This window comes from Neophocaena asiaeorientalis, unplaced genomic scaffold (genome assembly GCF_003031525.2).
Source record: "Neophocaena asiaeorientalis asiaeorientalis breed wild unplaced genomic scaffold, Neophocaena_asiaeorientalis_V1.1 scaffold59, whole genome shotgun sequence".
In the NCBI taxonomy this organism is placed as follows: domain Eukaryota; kingdom Metazoa; phylum Chordata; class Mammalia; order Artiodactyla; family Phocoenidae; genus Neophocaena; species Neophocaena asiaeorientalis.
Genome location: NW_020174268.1, coordinates 14,557,057 through 14,574,692, shown reverse-complemented (window position 1 = coordinate 14,574,692; position 17,636 = coordinate 14,557,057). Strand labels below are relative to the sequence as shown.

At 37.6% G+C, this 17,636-nt stretch overlaps 1 protein-coding gene across 1 annotated transcript in view; it reads right to left on the bottom strand.

The window, feature by feature from the left end:
• STARD13 (StAR related lipid transfer domain containing 13) overlaps nucleotides 1-17,636 on the bottom strand; it is a 222,246-nt gene that overhangs the window by 191,009 nt on the left and 13,601 nt on the right. The window lies entirely within an intron of this gene.

The window sequence follows — 17,636 nt, the reverse complement described above, 5'->3', positions numbered from 1 at the left end:
CAAGCACAGCTTTCTGCAGACTTAATACTGATCTAAGACAGCAGTTTAGATTTAATGGGAACCACTGACTGTATATTAGACATATTGTTGAATTCCAAGAATTCAAAAAATTTTCTTAATATAAAAGTTCCATCTGTGCAGTTCTGATGTAGAAGAGCCTACATTACAGTGAGTTCAGGCCCGGCCTCCTCCACGACACTTGGAATGATACACTCATTCTTCCTTCTCTGAACTCTTCATGAGTTTGAAGTGAGATTAGAGAGTTGTGGGTTCAGGTGATGGATCAGGGACCTAGAAGAAGCTGCAGAGCTACAGGAAGGGAAGTCAGAGTCTTCACAATAGAGGCAATAGTGAGAACTGGAGTTGTGGGTCAGCTGTCTGCAAGGAGACACCTGACCAAACAAAAGGAAGGCTGAAGAGAGAAGCTAATGCATGTCTACATTTACAAAGCAAGGCAGACAGTGGGCACAGAGGGGAGGAGATCCAGAGAGAATAGGCACGTTCAACTGTTTTTTCATTCAAAAACACTGAACAATGATCCTAAAAAAGCACTGGCAGGCAGCTGTGATCATCTGAAATAATCATCCTGGGTTTAGGATTTCCTATTCCTACTCAAAACACTTGTCAGAGTTTCTTTTAAATTTGCAGTTTTTCATAGTGTGCAATAATAGCAGAAAAGACAGCCATAAGGATGTCTCAATATTCTAAACTGGGAATGGATGAGACAGGAAGAATCTCTTTTGAGTAAAAGGTGTCCCTCCAAAAGGGGGGGTTGAGGATGGGGACAACACATGTTCTTAAGCCCTGACCAACCTATTCCTAATTTTTGTATTTTTCTTCTATGCAGCATCACATTTCTAATTGACAAGTATTAAAAATTATCTACTCAGATTCATTTTTTAGAACCTTCATGTAGGGTCCACTGACATGCTGTATGCTGGGAAGTACGGGGATGTACATGGAGAAATAATATACACTTGTAAAGGCCTTCGACTTCCCAGTCTTTGGAAAGTCAGGAATATAGCAACACACATAGTGGAGCCATCTCTGCTCCTTTCAACTGCCAAGTCTAGGTGGCAGCAGGCAACTGTCACTGACCTAGTTCTTGGGGGAACATGCTGCTGGATGCTGGTGGATCTTCCAGCTATGGATCAGTTAAAGAGAAGATTACATGAAAAGAAATCATTATGGGGTTGCAAAAGGGAAATATAATTTTAAAAAATATCTTCCTAGGATTACAATAGAATGTTTTGCACCCTCCAACCTTCTTCTCTGTAAGTGAAAGTTATACCTCTCTAGGCTGTAATTCAGTACATGTGCCCAGACTGATAAATAGCAGTAATTACACCATTGCAGGCAACTTAGGAGGGCAGGTTAATAAAATACTGCCAACTCTCTTGTGATATTAAACTTGCATTGCTGGTTCTTCTTTCATATTTATAAAGAAGAATAAACCAGACGAATGTGAGAATTCATAAAATGTTATTAATATTCTGAATTTTTCAAAAATAGAATGCTTTCTTATTTCATCCTGAACAAAATTCAATATATTAGATATCATCTTTCAGCTTCTACTCATTGCGTATAATACTTCTAGAGGAAGCAGGGTGTAGTAGAAAGTATATGGAATTTAGTAAATATCGGGGCTTAAATCTCAGCTTAAGTGACTTCATTAGCTGGGCTCTTGGGAAGCCTAGTTAGCCTCTCTGAGCTTTTGTTTCCTTATTTGTAAAATAGAGATATGAAGTATCTACCTCATAGCATGATTTTGAGTATTAAATCAGATAAAGAAGGTGCTTTGTTAACTGTAAATATTAATTGTAATATTATTTACATGTTTCATCACTTCTAGCCTAAAGTTATTTATTTCTTTATTCATTTAGTAAAAAAAAAAATAGTGGACTCCTTTTAGGCTCTGGGGATACAAATATGAAATAATAAGGGGCCAGAGGTTCAAGAGAATACTGTGGGCTCAGAGATAGTGGGGGGCTGTGATAAGAAATGAGGCCAAAGGTGGTACCAAGCCATGGCCTCAACATAGTGGTGGAAAGTAACTTAGTAGGTAAGAGACATTGTTTATACTATGCTTTTCTTGCATGTGGATTATCTTATGAAGTTCTATGTAAAAGGAAAGAAGATGGTGTGATTTTTTTACAATCACTGAAAAACACTTTACCATTACTGTGAGAAAAAAGAATAATGCTATGGGATTTGTCCACTATTGAATATGCAGTTCCTATCAGAACAAATGATTATTGGTTTTCTTTAGAAAATTGTGCTTGAAGCATTGCATGAAATATCCATGTTTTGCTTTACAAAATACACATGAAAGCTACAATAACATTTAATCAATAAAACATTTTAACTGTTTATCTTATGGTCTCCTTTGCTTTGACTATAAAATCTGAGGTTCCATAATTTAAGTCCATGCATTTATTAAAGAGAAACAACTCATTTTGCCTTAAGGGGAAAATGTTGTATTCCTTTTTTCCTTTTTCTTTTTCTCTGAATGGCAGTCATAGGTTCTAGATGCCACCTAGCTGGGGAAGATAGTCTTTCAAGTTGGAATCGCCTTGTCAGGGGCATTTTTTTACCTAAATTCCTATCTTGAGAAATTGCACCTCCCTTATTTTCGGCCCCTTCCCTTCACCCCACCCTATCCTCTCATTTTCTATGATTCTACACTTCAGCATCTATGCTTGACTCAGGGTGCAGGGTAAAGGTCAAGACATGGCATCACTAAACAAGAAGAAAATGAGAACTCTGTTCATTTCAGTGTTTTTGGCATGCATACATGTCATACTTTTTTGCTATGTAGACTTGCCCCTTCCAAATGAGTCAGTTTAGATGATAACGTTAATTTATTTGAGTAGACATGTGGCAACATAGCTTTCTTCTACAAATCAAAACGAACAAAAACTCTGCTGGATAGGTATGTGAATACCTGTTACTGGATTCAGAGACTTAATAGGTAAGAGACATTGTTCACACTGTGCTTTTTGGATTTTATTTTGGAACATCTTATTCAGATCAAAGTGATAACAAAATTTGTAATAATAAACAACAAAAATTCCATGAAGAGTGATCCCTTCGTTGAGTCAGGTTTATTAGAATTCTACTAGAAGTCTTTTCTTAGGTAATGACATTCTTAGTTCTCCCTTAGCCAATTGTAGTGAGTTCCAAAATATTTAGATCCCAGTTAGTAGAACTGACGTTTTGAACTCAAACCCATAATTTCCTTTTAATCGCCTAGTAAAACAGCTATCTTTGCTGTTGAGTATTTTCAAAACACTGTAGATTTCCTGGGAACATGAATAAGTAAGAATCGTATAAGCATCTAGTAAAATGTAAGTATAATTTAAAGTAATTTAAAGTAAAAATTAAGTATAATTTAAAAATATTGTTAGGAAGATTTTTTTTTAAATTTATCATAAGTTCATTGTTCTAGATAGCTGGGTATTTTTGGGGGGGGTGTTGGTGGTTTGTTTGTTTTTTTTTTAGATAAGGAATTTAGAATGAAGAATCTGCTACCCCAGTGGGAAATTTCATTACTATGTAATACGAATAAATGCTTACTTTATCAATTAAAGTTCACATGAGTCCAACAAGCAGAAGCAACCAACCCCACTGAATATTTCCATTTGTATGCCCTTCAGACACCTTGATTTGGGGTCAGTAGTCCTCGACCCTTTGCCCCCGCCTTGTAAGTCTTCATGCCTAACTGTCTTTGTGTATGCTGTTGGTCCTTGCCATAGCACCCTCCCCTCCTCCCAAGCCCTTGGTGAATTTCTATTTTATTCTTAAAAATTCATCTCAAGAGTCACCTATTCCGAAGAGCACTTCACAACCCACTCATCCAAACTCACACCTTCATCTACTTCACCTAATTTGTTGGCTCTCTGTGATACTCCACAGAACACCAAGCAAATTTTCATCTGTCACGTAGCTGGATTCAAACCCAGTTCTGTCAGAGCACCAAAGCTGGTGTCCTTCTCTAATACCAGCCTGCATTGGTGCTTTATCGTCATCTGTCTAATACCTAGTAATCAAGTTAAGACTAGACGCTGCATTTTTATAATCACAGTAGTTGGCGGTATACTCTGTTGAGAATGTATGCAATTACTAGGAATATTTAGCTTATAGAATGAGACAGAGCGAAACACTTTTTTTTTTCTTTTTTTAAGTTTAGGAGAGCTCATCCTTACACTGACATTACAAAGGTTTATAAAAAATCTGAATGATGTGTGTAATCTATAACATCCTTGGGAAGAAACAACATAAAACACTTTCTAAAATATTTTATCAAACTAGAACACAGTTCCCCTTTGATGCCTGTCTTAGTAATGCAAATGTGAAGAAAAACTACAGAAACTTGATTTAGCACATGAAAGCTCCTCGTAAAACTTCACTTCTCCACTTCATCCAATTCATCAAATCTTTCCATTGAACTGAGACCTTGCAAGAATATTCTGTATGATCTAAGCATCTGATCAACCTCATTCAATAGAGGTTGGGAGTCACAACTGTGTATTTATATGTATATACCAGACTTCACAATTTGTATGTATACAGAGACTTCCTTCAGGGACTTTCGAATGGCTGCCTGTGGCATGAGAAGAACACCCTTAAAGATTCCTAAGTGTCTCAGGATTATCTACTAACAGCAATGGCATTTAGGGACTCTTTGTGATCCCTTCATACTTAAGTGAAACAATGTTTGCAGATTTCAAGGATAGTGTACTTTAAGACAAATAATCCCAGACTTTGTGATTTAATAGACTGGGAATAATTTCAAAAGAAACTTTAAGAGTAAAATTGAAGTTATCTACCTTTTAATTTTGCTAGGTCAAGGCATTCAACAACACCACTATCATTTCATTTCAAAAATGCCATTTTTAAACATCAAAAAGAAGAAAAGCCATAGCCTCATAGTAAAGGAAAAAAACGATCAGTCAGAAGCCTCAAATAACATTTTCCCTATGAAATCATGAAAGTTTCATCAGGCTGTCATTCAGGCATCAGTATTTTGGGAGCTATGGTTGATGCACCCAGATGGTTGTAAATCTATCTTTTAAGTGCCATGGGCTTTTGTGGTGTTTTGAATCTTATTTACCACGTGGTTCTTGAAGTTAGTAAGTATAGCCCTTTAAAATTCAGGTTCATGGAGGCACTGAGCTTTGATAATAAAATGGAAATAATTACCATGATGTATAATTTATCTTTAAAGATTATATAAAGATTACATTTATTTTAACACGGTTTATAAGGTTCTTCACACTCTGCCTTCAGCCCTTCTCTCCAACCTGTCTCTTACTTCAGGCATCCTCCAGACACACGTGCTATCTCTTATCTGTGGTTCTCCCATCAGAAATATGCCTTTAGACCTTCTCTGCCAAAGAGCTTCCAATCATCCATCAAAACACAGAAATGACGACTCTTTTGTAAAGTTTTCCCAGTCATCTGGTTACAAAGCATTGGATTTTAATAATAAGCAACATAGAATACCAGCAGTCTTGGTTTTGGTTGGTAAATTAAAAAATAATAAAATTAATAATATAAAATTGACACTTTATATAGTGTGACCATTGTGTGCCAGAAGCTGTCCCAGGATGGGTTTTTCATTACCTCTAGTCTTCACGGCACTGTTGTATGATTGGTGTTATAATCTCAGTTTTATAGATGAGGGAAAATAAAGTCCAGAGACTTAAGTAGTCACTTGCATAAGGTCACACAGCATGCAGGTGATATTGCTGGCAGCTAAACTCAAGTGTGTCTGACTCCAAAGCTTGTGCTCTTTCCAATATATTGTGATGCCTCTGAATTGGATCTCAAATTATATGCATCAATAATGTTATTGAGACATACTACAGCACCTACGTGGGACTTATGTATTGCCTTCACTTCTTTACCTTCCTCTCTATCTCCAGCAACCCACTCGTTCAGGTTTTGGTTCCCACCACCCCAGCACAACCTCATTTCTCAATGACCTGCATCTTGCCAGTTCAATGATAATTTCTCGGTCCTTATCTTCACCGACATCTCAGAAGTTTTTGACACTTTTGGTCACATCTTTCTTCCTGAAATTCTTTCTTCACTCGGCTTCTGAGATATCATGCTCTCCTGGTTTAGTGTCACCTCAGTTTATCATAGGGTTCTTACCCTGCCGACATCTGAGGCTATAGTGCCTCAGGGCTAATTCCTTGCCTTCCTCTTTTCTGCTCATAAATATATATCCAAGAAAATTGAAAACATATGTTCACACAAAAATATATACATGAATGCTCACAGAAGCACTATGCATAATAGCCCAAAAGTGGAGACAACCCACAGGTCCATCAACTGATGAAAAGATAAACAAAATGTGGTATATCCATACAGTATTATGCAGTCATAAAAAGGAATAAAGCACTAATATCTGCTATAGCGTGGATGAACCTTGAAAACATTATGTTAAGTAAAAGAAGCCAGACACAAAGACACCTATTGCATGATTCCATTTATATGAAATATCCTGAATAGGCAAATTCACAGAGACAGAAAGTAGCTTAACTGTTGCCAAGGGCTGGGAGAAGGGAGAAATAGGTGTGACTACAAATAGGCATTTTGGGGTGATGAAAATGTTCCAGAATTAGATAGTGATGATGGTTGTACAACTTTGTGAATACACTAAAAACCACTGAAGTATATACTTTGTAAGGGTGAATATTATGTGAATTATATCTCAATTAAAATTTTTTCAAAGAATGTGATTTTAACAATAATTAAATTATCTCCTGTGAAGACAGAAAGGCAGCACAATGGAAAGGGTATTGAATCAGGGGACTTGGGTACCTACCACATTTCTGCTACCAAGATCACTACGACGGTGAGTCAATCACTTAACTTCCCTGGTCTTTAGTGAGAATTTGTAAAATAAGGAGTTGGACTCATAGATGATCTCTAAAGTCTCCTTCAGTTCCACATCTCGCTGTTTGTAAGTCTACACAAAAACTTAGAATTTGTACAAAAATACAACAGAGATAAGATACATACTTGTATGCTCCTTATTATACTTCCAGTATAGATGAGGCCCTACAGCCTGAGGGGTGAGAGCACGCTTTTGGAGGAACCAGATGTCCAAGCTGAAAACCCTGCCTGGCGGCTTGCTAACTGCCTGACCTTAGACAAGTTATTGCACCTCACTCCACCTCAGTTTCCTCCTCTGTAAAATTGGGTAACTGTAGTATCTACTACTATAAATGTTAAATGAGATTATATTTTAGAGATCAGTAATCAAGGAGCCTACTAATAGATGTTTAAAACAAAACAAGGTGATGACAGCTTTTGGCTACTCCTAAGAGCAATTGTTGAATATCTAGACTGTAGCAAGCCATGTAGTTAGTGATTTTTTTTCCCAAATGTTCTAGAGGTACTTATTTTACACGAGAAAATAGAGTTGGCTCTGTTGAGTGACTTGGGCCAGGATCTCTTACTCTAGGGCTCTTTTTTTTGCCCTCACAGAAGCCACCCACTAGGATTCCAGGGTCTTGTCTGTGCTGGGATCAGGGCGGTACAGGTTTCTTGGAGTGGTATGTGTAGCTATTAGCGAACTAGCGTGAGAAAATGGCATTCTTCTGAACATGACCCTAATGTGTCAGGTCCTCCTCTCAGCTCTCCTCAGATGACTTTTTCAGAACCTGGAAATTCCCAAAGTATACTCATACTACATATTCTATGTATGTTTCTCCAGATCACATTTCTACCCACAGTTTTTTTTTAAAGATCAAAAGGTTGACTTTCTATGTATACTATTCTAAATGGAAAACTGGACTAGCAAACTTTCAGTCAAAGATGTCACACGCTCCATCATTTAGGTGAGTGAACACACATACATTCTTCCGTTAGAAACACACTGTTAAAGGTCAGTCACGGACTAGTCGTATTTCTAATTCTGGGTGTATGGAATAATCTAGATTTTTAAGGACATTTAAAAGTTACACAATCGGGGCTTCCCTGGTGGCACAGTGGTTAAGAATCTGCCTGCCAATGCAAGGGACACGGGTTCGAGCCCTGGCCCGGGAAGATCCCACGTGCCACGGAGCAACTAAGACAGTGCGCCACAACTACTGAGCCTGAACTCTAGAGCCTGCAAGCCACAACTACTGAGCCTACGTGCCCCAACTACTGAAGCCTGCATGCCTAGAGCCTGTGCTCTGCAACAAGAGAAGCCAGCGCACCACAACGAAGAGTAGCCACCACTTGCCGTGACTAGAGAAAGCTTACGCACAGCAACGAAGACCAAACACAGCCAATAAATAAATAAATAAATAAAATTAAAAGTTACACAATCAACTTTGTGGGGATCATTAAATATTGTGTTTTTAAAATAATATTTAATGTATTTAATCTGCTGGAAATAACATTTCATTGTTCAAAACTGACTGAATTATTTCTAGGCAGGCTTGTTCCATCCTCTGTGCTTTTGTATACAGCAATCTGTGCACGTAACAACCCTGATTTCTATGATCTGTATTCATGAATAATGCTAATGAATAATAGAAGCCAACACTTTAGGCACTTACCCTGCACCATCACCATTCTCTTACATACGTTACCTCATTTAATACCACACAACAAAATGATGAGCAGCTGAGAAAACTGAGTTTGAGTGAAGTATCTTGCCTCGAGCCACACAACTGGGAGATGGTAGCAGCAGACACAGAGTCAGGGCTCCCCTCCTTTCTGGACCTCACCACAAGCACTTACCTCCCTCTCCAGCCAAGCCAAATTCATCTCTTTTCAGAGGCCTTTCTACAAATGATCTTTGCTGATCGGAATTTGCTTTCTTCCTTCTTCTTTCAGTATTTATAAACTCAGTTGGTAGAGCATTCATTTGTAATTTTTGGTAATTTTTGTGATTTTTAAAAAACTTTTGTGATTTTTCAAGTATCATTAAAGGTATTTCATGCATCAGGTTAAATTTTTATTTATTTACTAAGAAGAGACTCTGTTCTCTCTCTCTCTTTTTTATTCTACTGTGACCTATGAGCAAAGAATGTTCTCAATAAAGTAGGTGGTCAGCAGATCCCATCAATTCACCACTCATTAATCACAGTGTTGCAATTAGCATGTGAGCAACTGCCTAACAAATATTCTATCTCATTTTGAAATTGACTTCATTTACCAATTTCATATCACTACTCATCCGTGTATCTAATATCCTCACTTATATAACTTCTCAAATCTGATGATGACAATCAACAAGAATGGCTTATATTTCTTCATAATGTACACAATGTACAAATAAACAGCCACAAGTCTTAGTAACAGGAGTCTTCAAAACAATGCAATCAATAAAATCTTGTCCGACAGGTGGAAAGAGCCCAGCATCTGTGGTTTATGCTGTTCTCTGCATAGTTGGCTGAGAAGTTAAACCACCAGAAGTGCATTAGAAAATGTATCTCATATTCTCATTCCCTAATAAATGAACCAGAAATTATATTTTGCAACTTGGAAAGGCATGTTTTCTTCAAATAAAACTTGAACACTTAGATCTGCTCATAAAAATGTAGAGCATCTTAAAATATGAACAAATGCTGGAGTTTTAGGAATGACCTAACAGCTGCTGCACATACAGATGTGATGTAAACACTGCAGAAACGTCATTTTGGTACACAAGAGTTGATTTATTTTCCTCTTTCTAAACCAGTTCTTCCAGAAGTTAGAAAGAAAAGACTGCCATATTTAAAACCTAAATCAATACATGCCATGATAATGTTAGATAGTTCACATTTCTACTAATTTGAACTGATATTCCAGTTTCCAAAAGATCTACAAGGCCACCGTAGATATTAAATGAAGTTTGCCATGCCATTATGAACAAGCAGTAGTATGATTTTCTTATGAGACACAAAAAACAAATACTTTTTTTTTTTAATTTTAGAAACAGAGGTGGAGACAGAGACAGGTAAGAACTGTAACAGAATAAAAGAATAAATCTGAAGTCCCAATATTTTTTCTTTCAGCCAGAAAACGAGTGGCACCAAGCAGAGCCACCGTGGTACATACACAGAATAAAATGTAAAGAGGGTCTCCCAGGAATGTGTAATGCTGTGTTAACAATGCCCACCAGTTTGTCCCCTACTCTGTCTCCAACCACACCAGTTGCCTTCCAGTCCCTGTTCTGACCCAAGTGCTTTCCTGATTCTGAGCCTTCACATATGCTGTCCCCACTGCCTTAAATGCTTTTTAAAAACCTTTCTGCTAAGAAATTTATACTATACTCTTGAACTTAGCTCCAATGCTGTTCCTCAAGGAAGCATTCTCCAACCCTCCAGATGCTGTCAGCCCCCTTGCTACACTCCTATAGCACCCTTCCTTCTACACAGCACTTTCCACAATTGTAATTAAACAATTAGATGTGCTGTTTGTTGCATAGATAAAGTCAATCTATCCTTAGACGCCAAGGTTTAGGCGACTCTTATTTTTCAGCTGTATCCACAACGCCCAGCAAACGCCCTGCCCCCCACAAAAGAGCGCTCAGAATATTAATACTCATACTTTCACCTCAAAGCACTATCTCCGATCTCCTGCTTTCCCATTTTCCTATACGTTCAACTTGATACTCTGGCCTTCAATTAAGTTAGGGCCAAGGAACAACGGGTTTTGGCAAAAAATGTGGCCAGAGAGGTACCTCACGCTCATGAAAAGACTACTGGACCCCACAAAATGGCTCTGGTAAGAAATACCCCCTTCCCTTGCTCCTTGGAGCAGTCTGATTTCTATTCTAATGTTATTCCCTTTTGGTCTGGTTTCACAGCCTCTACTGAGAAAAAAGTAATGACGGATCTTCTTGCATTCCTCTTGGGAATTTCATAATGCTATTTCCACAGCTGAGGACCACTTGGACTTCGGCGGGGAGGGAAATTTTTTTTTAAAAGTGCAATATTTCACAACAGCTGAAATAATTTTCTGCCAAAGCCTGTTCTAAATTCAAAGTACGTCTTCTCTGTATGTACAAGGCAGCCAAAGGTCTAGAGATATAATGTGACATATGAATTTAGCACTTTAATATGCAAAAACAGAACAGATATTTTTATATACTACTAATGATAATAACTGCTATTGACTCTAAAGTAAGCAAATCTAAATTTGTTTTCAAGTTAAGCGTGTTACTTGAGAATATTCGAAAACATTTGCTAAAGGGGTGTGAACAGTGCAGACTCTCATCAAAATCCATCTGTCTGAATCTATTAACTGGCATTTCCCCAGCTGGGGCATTCCTGCATAACAAAAGCTCCTTATGCTGAGGGTAAGGGCTGATACCTAACTTAGACACTGCATTTATTTTATCCAGAATTGAAAGTTCTAAATAAATTTGTCAATGTGCGTCTTTATGACCCAGCTATATCAAACACAAATCCAAAAGTTGATGTTGAGTAGAGAATTCAAGTTCAAGCTTCAAAGTCAAGGTATTCATCAGGACTGTTTTTTCTATTAAAAAAAAAAAAATCCTCCACAACTTGTTCACAAAAACATCTTGAAAATGCTCATGTAAATTCTTCAGGGAGGGGCATGCAGTGTTTCATCACCTTCCTATCCCCTACTGACCTGACTGCTATTTTTCGCTCAGTGTTAATGAACAGATATTATATGTGATTTTTCAAATGTATATGTTTTCAAGGGATGAAGACATTAGGATTACCTAAATCAAAAATAAAAAAAAACAGAAACAAACAAAAACCCCTCCATTTCCATCATCTAAAAAGGTTAAAGGTTATATGTGTCTTTTGAGTACATTGAAGGTAGTAATAAATACTTGCAGATTGATGATCATATATTGATCTTCTATACCTATGTCAAGTTTATCCCTAAAACCTTCCCTTCTGAAAAAAGGAGCCACTTTTCTAGGCTCTGCAGTAAATGCCATTCCTACTGGCCCTGGTTGGGCCTGTTTCACTGCCACTAATTTTTTCCTTCCTTGTATATCAAAAGTGTATATCATACATATTTTCTCTCTCTTTTTAGTAAGTGAACTGAAAGGATTCCGAACCTAACATCAAAAAAGTTTGCCATTAGTTTGCTTGAGTATCATAAGCTACTTGTCATTCTCTGAAAACATCATGGGTACAACTGTGCTTTCAGGGCAACCAGCAGTACTTCCTACTGATGCTGAATCGTGAAGGTTCAACTTAACTCTTATCTCTAGCCTTCATCCAACCCTAAAAAGGCTGACATATCAGACCTCAGTAGCTCCAGAAGAGTATAGGATGAAGGCCTTTCCCAGACAGTCTGCTTGCTGTCATCAAGCAACAGCTCTGCCCACAGACACCTCTTGATTATGCTATACATAGAGAGGAAAGAAAATGAATCAAGAAAATTCAAAATTAATATAAAATCTTGATATGACCTCGAATCTCTTTCTTCACAAAGCCGTTTTATGTGAGATACTTTAAAGAATTTTAATTTTAATCCCCTTCTCTTACCCATCCTGGTATGAGCTGGGTTAAGCTATCCAAATGTTACTTGCCAAAAGGACAGGAAAAGAAGGGGGGGAAGAGCCCCAAAATGCATACACTGCCTCCTGAATTGTCCGACACATAACTTATGAAACTTAGAAATTCATCATCAGTCCTATGAAGTCTAACATCATCTCTGTTACTGACAGCACAAAAGTAAAGCTGGAAGAATACATAATTCATTAACTTATGAGAAGTGCAAAGGAGATTTATCCTCAACTTCCCCTCCTCCAAAAACATAAGCACTACATCTCAATGGAGTTAAATATAAGAGCTTCCTTTCAGAACAACTGTAAAAATCACAGGATGCATAAAATCATTTTAGTAGGTAAAAAGAATAAACAGGAAATCCCCTGCATCCCCACCTGGCATTAGTCTAGCTGCTCCTTATGCTGGAGGAGTCCTGAAGAGATCAAACCATAGCTTCTGTGGGAACTTTCTTCACTCAAGCACCACTTTCGTACACTAAAGTTTTACAGAGGCCATCAAGGTAAGAGATTAAATTTGAAATGAAATTTCATTTTGGTGTATTTCAATCAAGTAATGTGAACCACACGTAGTAAGTAGTACGCTATGAACTGAGCTCTTGTTTTAAACTATTGTTTTTGGTTTTTCTTCCTGTATTCAGGCATTTAGGGAAAGGAAAGGAAACCATGTTTAGAACATCTGCTATGTGATAAAATGGTGTTTTCGAAGTGTGTCCCACAGACCTAGAGCTTCACAATTCTCTGCAAAGCATCTTAAAAATGCAGGTTCCTAGATCTTCATCTGCTCAACCTGACTTTCTTACCACTGGATCCCAGATAATGTATATTGAAAAAGCATGTCATGTGATTCTTCTGTACTAAAACTTGAGAATTAATTAAATAACTCTGTCTAAATACATTCACATAGGTTACCTTATTCAGTAATTTAAGAAAGTATATACAAAGCAGAAATAGACCCGCAGATATTGAAAGCAGACTTATGGTCACCAAAGGGAGGGGAAAAATCAGGAGTTTGAGATTAGCATATACACACTACTATATATAAAATAGCTAACCAACAAGGATCTACTATATGGCACAGGAAACAATACTCAGTATTTTATAATAACCTATATGGGAAAAGAGTCTGAAAAAGAATACACACACACACACACACACACTCACACATATATATATATATAACTGAATCACTTTGCTATATACCTGAAACTAACATGATATTGCAAATCAAATATACTTCAATAAAATTAAAAAAAAATTTAAAGGAATTATTGCACCTCAGTTCTAGGAGCCCATTAGCACTCAAGTGTTGATGTTTATAATTTAACGTGTATGTTTATTCTACATCTAAGCAGAAATAACGGTGCTTCTCTTCCACCATGAATGCTTTCTGGCTGAGCACAGGAGCCTTAAGGAAGACAGCCCAAACTGTGAGACTCTGCTTAACTCCTAAGCCTTTATCAACTTTAGTTGTATCACATGAAAAATGAGTATAATATTAACTTTCTAGGCCTGTGTTAAGTATTAAATACAATAACTTGTGTGCCTGGTACTTTGTTAATACTCTAAAAGTTGTAGCTATTATAATTTCCCTTGAACAAAATGGTGCATTTAAGAAATAATTGTATATTTATCCACAAATAGTGTTTCCATCTTAGAATACCACATAAGATATGTGACTATAAAGCAATGTTATCATTTAAAAATACCTATCATAGTCATGTATCTGCTGTCTCCATGAAAGGAATTCTCTTGCGAGATCACATTTATTTTAAAAAATGCTGGCTGGCCGGCTTAAAATATTTTCAAAGTGCTCTTTTGAGTATACTTTAGAAGAACGTAGCTATTGTCTTTGAGTGCTTTGTATAACCAACATGTTATCTTTATAATCAACGTGTTAGTTTTATAGCTATAAATAAATAAGAGTTTAAAAGAGGGGGAAATCTGTCCTTTCAAATACAAATTGTTAGTACCAATTTTTGGCACTTTGAGAATGGACTTGCTCTTTAAAAAATCGTTAAGTCTTTCATGGTCAAATCTGGTGAAGAGATGGTGATTGATTTTCTTTGGGGACCCAAAATCGAAATCAGACCAAAAAAAGAATGAGACTCATTTTTTGTGTGTGGTTCATAAGTGGCAATTCCCAAGAAGAGCTTCAAGCATTGTTGGGATAAGGGGGTAGGCCACTAATGACAATATCATTTGGATGTAAATATTTCAGTATATTTTTCAAAATGTCTTATTTTAGTTTAATCGTGCTTAAAGCATCACATGTTGTTTATTTTTCACATTCTATCTCTCCACAGGCTTTCTTGAATTAATATATATAACTTTGTCTGTAGAAGTTGTTTTTCCTACTATAAAGATTTCTATCTATGGCTTTAAGATTAAGCAGAAGCCAAGTATAGTGGTGAGAGAGGATGTGATGTGATGTACAGTTCTCCCTAAACCAATACGTACAGAAGTTTGAGGGCTCTTGGATAGATCACCTAGTTCTAATCTTTGTTTCAGAATACTCCTTAGCTTTGTGAACCCAGGCCAAGAATCACATACGTTTTAGAGTTTAAGTGTCTTCATTATAAAATGAGGATGTTAATAACACTGACCCTGAAGGTTATTAGGGTGAAATAAAATAGTGCATGTGAAATGCTGATTAGCACAATCTCTGGCACATGGTAAGGACTCAGTCAATGCAGCTGTTACCCATTTTGCTAGGAACTCCATAGTGGAGAGCAATGGTTTCAACCAGACCACTCTGGCTGAAATTTCTTAATCGTTTTGAAAGGTTGACCAAGAAAGGATAAGATGAACAGGGTTAAGGGATAGATGGGAGTTTTCTCTAACCGTCTCAACAATCTCCCTAAATTGAGCTCACAACTGCCTTAAGTCATAAGTACATTATTAATATTTCCCGGATTCCAAATAGGGAACTCGGGTCACAGTAAGATTTCTAAGAGTGCCAGTAAGTTATCAGTGGAGGTAGGAATCAAATTCAGCATTGTTTTCACTTGGGTTCTCCAACAGTTCACTGCCTTTCATATGCAGATGATTTGTTATGCAATAATTTAATTCAATGCTTTTCATAAAGAATGCCACAGAAGGCCTGCTTCATGTGTGTTACTTTGTTGTTGCCCTGGTGACATCTGAGGAGCCCTCGGGCGACCACGGATATCTGAGGATTCCAGATAGCAACTCCATGTGAACAAAAAGGGTGAGTGTTCCAACGATGCAGCTGTTCAATGGAGATTCTCAAGTTGTGCATCATGAATTAGTACTTTTCTTCTGGCTTGTTTTCCTCCTTGCCTCTAGTCAGCATGTTAGATAAATAAATCCAGTTTTCCATGACAGGCTGAGCTTATGCATAATCAAAGAACTCAACTATTTTTCATGAAATTTTATAAAACCTTTTAAACCATTGACCTAAAACCATTCTCTCTCTCTCTCTCTATATATATATATATACACACAAAAGTCAGAGAATTATAAGGTTTTTAAAATAAGAATCACTAATAGTTGGAAGTTCCTTGAAAGAAAAGATTTTATCTTATTCATTTTTGTGTCCCCAGTACCTGGTACTGTGGTTTTGCATAACGTAGGTCATCAATAAATGCTTACGAATGAGTAAACACAGCCTTTGAGATCCGTTTCAGATCTATTTTTCAAGAGGGTTCTCTTTAAAGTAACTATGGCCCAAAAGCCCTGTGAAAAATAGATCAAGAACTCACATTAGTTCCATTGTGGAAATTATAGACTATCAAGTCTCTGTAATATACCACATGTACTTCGGACCTCATTTTAACTTTAAACTTGCAAATCCAGGCAACTGCACCAAGACTTGGAGTGAAGAAGCCCCAAGAAGTGAGGCTGGCAACTGGGAATTCACAGGAGCTCCTGTAGGCTCTGCTAATTTAACAGAAGTCATCTTTAAAAGCCACAGAAGACCTCAGGTTCTTTGCAATACCCATGCAAGAAAAGAGGCTCTAACCATTTTTCTTTAAAGTTGTAGAGCAAGATAACTTAGAAAAGATGGATATAAAAATAAATAAGGGCTTGTGATGCTTATACCAAATGCTGATGGAGAAAGTAAAATGGATTCACATAATCATAAAGTCCTAGAATTAGAAAATAATTTACAGGCTATCTGATATAGCCCTGGAAGTCATGCATGAGATCCACAAGCTTGTCATCTGGCCTCTGCCCACCCTCCAGTCTTTCCTTCACCAGCTCTCGTTCCTGACGCAAGGTCCCAGCAACACTGAATAATTACTCACGCTACCTCATGCCTGTTTCTTTGCACGTGCTTGTCCCTCCCCTTCCTTAGAGTGCAATTTCTCTCCTTTAAGGCCCAACTCAGGGGTCATCTCCTCTGTGAAGCAAGACCAAGCTCATCACTCCATCCTCTGATTGATACCACTGTACTTGTCCGTAAGTCTTCGGGGGTAAGACTTAGCATATTTTTCATGTTTTTATTCTCAGTGCACAGCATAGCAGAGTATCTGGAATATGACACTTATTAAATAAATGTTTTGAATGAATAAATGAATGAATCTAGCTAATTCCTCTCCATTTGCATAAAAAAACTAAAAGCCAGAGGTTATTCTTTCCTTCCTTTTAATTAAGCAGTGGGCCCTGATGTAACTAGCAACTAAGTATTTGTTTTATAACTGAGATGTGAACTAAATCTGTTACTTCAAGGAGGCCTCTAAAAAGTCTTTCTGGGGAATTCCCTGGCTGTCCAGTGGTTAAGACTCGGCGTTTTCACTGCCATGGGCCTGGGTTCCATCCCTGGTCGGGGAACTAAGATCCTGCAAGCAGGGCTGCGCAGCCAAAAAAAAGTCTTTCTGTTTCCACTGTTGGCCTTCATTGTCTTTTCTTTCCAGCGTTTACATCATAAACCAGTTAACTGTTCACAGCAAATCATACCCAAGATCATATCAGGACTCCTTCTCAGGCCAGAAGGCTGCAGAGGCCCAGGCTATCTGTCGACCCCTTGCTGCCACTCTTCTACTCACTCACTGTGCTCCAAGCCCCACACCCTCCTGGCCTTTCCCCAAACACATGCACATGCTCCTGCTTCAGGACTGATCCGCGTAGCATTCCTTCTGCCTGAACACTCTTCCCCCCACATCTCTGACTGTCTCTCCTCCAGTGC